Source organism: Octodon degus, unplaced genomic scaffold (genome assembly GCF_000260255.1).
Source record: "Octodon degus isolate 3935 unplaced genomic scaffold, OctDeg1.0 scaffold00262, whole genome shotgun sequence".
NCBI classification, from domain to species: Eukaryota; Metazoa; Chordata; class Mammalia; order Rodentia; family Octodontidae; genus Octodon; species Octodon degus.
In genome coordinates, this window is record NW_004524838.1 from 2,611,478 (window position 1) to 2,615,452 (window position 3,975).

The following is a 3,975-nucleotide window of genomic DNA, read 5'->3' on the forward strand; positions in this document are numbered from 1 at the left end:
AAAAAAAAAAAAAAATCTATGAGGTGAAAACTAAAGAGTAAAGATGATGGAAAAGGATCAGTAACAGACATGTACACCTGGACTGTAGTATCACAGAATTCAAAAGGGAGTAAGGGAGGAAATCATTAATTGTGCCAAAAGCTGAAGAAAAAAAAAAAGAATAGTGAACATGGAAAAAGGCTTCAGATTTAATTTTTAGAGATCTTTAAGGGAAATATTTTAGGAGCATGCAGGTAGAACACATCAAACCTCAGTGTTTTAAGAAGGGATTTGGTGACAGCAAGAGAGATGATGTCTATAATGTATGATTATATTTGACAAGAAAAGGAGAGAAATTGAACTATAGCTTTGGAAGTCAGCGGGACAGACAGCATTGTGCTTTTAAAATGAGACATAACTTTGATGAATTCAGTGTTTTATAGTTTTATTGTTTGGTTTTCAATTCAGGTTAAGCTGAAACAGAGAAGTTAGTTAAATTATGAAGGCAAAGATGTTATATGGCTTTTGGGATAACAAACCAGAAGGATGTCCTGAGGGTGCTGAAGCATGGTTCTGTGGCTAGGACTGGAAAAGTGAAATGGAGGAGATGGGATTGTGAAGATGTGTACAGCACAATGTGTATGGTTAGGTTAGGGAACAGAACCACAGGGCGGACAAACAGGAAAAACCAAGGAAACACCTGTGTCTAGACAAGGCAAACGAGGTCCAGAAAAGAACCTTGGGATTCTGAAGTATTGCTGAAAGATCACCTGAGCTGTTTGATCGGGTACAGGGTTTTTCTTTTTCTCAGGCTGAGGGGGAATTCTACAGCAACGTTATTGCTCACCTAGGGAATGTGGTATTGCAGAAATAAGAAAAGTCTAAGTCTTTACTTAAGGATGCTGATAATCAGAGAGTCGACTGCTGTTCTCTCTGGGAAAAGAATCTCCCTCAGAGACAATTTCTAGAGCTAATATGGCTGTGTTTTGCAAATAGGGATGGAGAAATGTAGGTCTATATTGTTGTCTCCCCAGAGCCATTGTTATCCAGACCAGCTGGCTAACAAGCTAAGATGTCTGTGGCTATAGGAACTAAACTTACTGAAAAAAGATGATAAAAATAAGCCTCTTTTCTTTTCAACTTGATTTGATGGGAGGATGCCTTAGCCTTTAGAAGTAGATCTTGCAGAAATATCAGATTGAATTGTTTCATCTTCTCAGTTACTGTCTGCCCATAGTTTTCTTAAATGGTCTGTCTGTATGACCTGTTAGGCGCTCCTGAAGATGATGGTGAGTTCTGAATTTCCCTACCTATAGAGGTTTTCAACTGGGAACTCATACTATGCCTTATTTTCTGTATTTTAACATGTAGAATAGGCCAAAATTCCTAAGATTAGAAAAAAATGTCTGTGGTGCTGGGCATACTTTTGCTGCTGGGGCTCAGGATGATAAAGGGAGCACGAAGAGGGGAGTTTGAGGTATAGGTATCCATCTATATGCAAATATCAATTCCGTTCTCCAAAAATAGGTTTTTGTTCTTCACTGAGGTTTAGAGATATGATTTGTCTCATGTGCCAGCAGCTCATATATATGATTATCTATCTATCTATCATCTATTATCTATCTATCTATCTATCTATCTATCTATCTATCTATCTATCTCGTATCCACACATATCAGAATCCATTAACCATGCTTAGAAATCTCATATGTAGAGGTAATAGACACTAGAATTCAAGGATGGGAGAAATATGTGTGACAAAAGCATACAGTATCTATTAAAATTTTTAATAAGTTTTTTGAGCTAGTTTCCTCTGACCTTATCTTTTGTCTCCCACAATGTTGAACAGTTTTTATATTATTCTAGACAGCACTGCAAAATCTGTGGCAGCCCATTTAAAAATCTCTCTTAACATATTAAACTGAATAGCAAGTAGATCATTTCAATTATAACTTACAGCCAGTAAAACATTCCAGAAACTGGTAGACTCTCAAATTCTTTGAAAGCTTCCTCTTTTACTACAGAATTGTATAGGATATTAAAATCCATTCCAGACTTTAGAATGAAATTCTCTGGGTGGCACAGATGAGAAAACAGCTTAATATTTTTCAAAGCTGCCAATCCAGGCAGACAGCTGTGTTTCAGTTATGGCTTGAGAATTTGTCCTCACTTCTTATTCTGGTTCTAAACTGTAGTCAGAAGCCAACTACCAACTGTCTCCTGGAAATACCTTTCATAGGGTATTGAGGAGGTACATGGGATAAAAGATGGATCGGGGCAAAGGGCACCAGTAAGAGAAGGACAGAGACCAGAGTGAGAATCACAGTGGTCAAATGTTCAAAAAGGTCACAGTGTGTTAAAGAGGTCACATCCCATTTCAGAGCAAAAATTCTGCTAAACTACTTTAAAGAAAAACTCTTATATTTTAAAACATTCTAAAATAACTCCAAAGAAGAACCCATGACCTTTATTTTTAGCCCATCAAAATATTAAATAATTTTTTTCTGCTAAGATTTAGGTTCATCTGTTCTTTTATAGCCAAGTCAAACTTGTTATGAGTTTGGAAGAAATGGTCTAATACCATCCCCTGAGGGTATACTTCTTCTTTGAAAGGACTATAATTAGATATCTACTTTTAAAATATTGTAATTCCTAGATCCTTAATTTTTATACATCTTAATCAACATGATTGTTTTCCTCTAAACTCTTCAAAGTTCCTCATATAATAAAAACATCAGCATGGTTCTTACCTAGGATTATCCCATGGTAATGTTTTTCATTTTCAACTCTGTAGAACACGTGAAAATGTGGAAGCAGTTTTCAACATTTCCTTTGAAAAACATGTGATAGAATAGGTTCACATGTATAACAGAATGTTAAAATTGAAGTTACTGCCAAAAGCTAAAGATACAATTAGTGATGCATTTGGGAGGAAAAGGTAGGTCTAAAGTAGAATACCCAAAAGTATAAACTGATAACTCATTATGTCATTCTGGAACCCTAAATACTCATAAGGGTCAGAACAGGGTAGTGAGAGCAGAGATGGTCTCAAGATTTATGAGGTTTTCTTTGATTCAAAGAGGTGGTTTAAGAGAGTGCTTTTTTCTTCATCACAAATCAAGAGAAAGATTTAGCAGATGTCCAGAGAACTTGATATGTCCTTGTGGTTAAGGGAACATAGCTGACTGGTATCTGTTGATTACATAGAAAATCTAAGAAGCAGAGACCAGCCTGCTAGCTGCTGTGACCACAGGAATGACAAAGAGGTGGTTGTGTCGGCTGGCTTCTCTTTCCAGCATTTGTTGGGCAAATGATATTAAGGATATTTCCCATGGATCAAATGTAAGACTTGCAAGACAAAACTGGCCTGGAATCTGGGGCTTAAACTATGAACAAGGTCTATTTCTCCTTTGTCCATCTCTCATCATAGTTTTTGTATGGTCAGTCTATTCACAGGCATACCTTCTCTTTGCTGTGACAAGATGACAAGTCACAGGCCAAGATGTCTAGTTTCAAAACAAGTGAAACAGAATGAGAGGGTTTTATCTCACTGTTCTTAGTACAACGCCTGAAATGTGCTCCTGAACTGGTTTATGTTATGTGCTTGCCCAAGAGCAGTGCCTGGGTTGGCTTTGGGCTAAGTTTTGTACTTTACTCATGATGTTGGGAAGCATGTCTCATCTAGCCCACAAGACAGAGTCAGGAAGAGGTATGTCCCTAAATGAATGTCAGAGGAAGGGTGTGGATATGTGGTTGTCAGAGCAGCTACAAATGTTCCACATACTGAGACTCTTTCTCTCTGGCTCTCTCACTCTTATTTAAAAAAATAAGGCCTATAGTGGGCAGTAAAATGTTTTCTAAGATTAGATATGAGGCCAATTCTAGAAAAATAGAAGAATGTTTCTGCTGAGAATTTGGAACATCTGGCACAACTATGGGAATGCTGACAAGTTAGGGTAGTGTTTCGGTTTTTATAAGACCTACAGTGAGACTTCA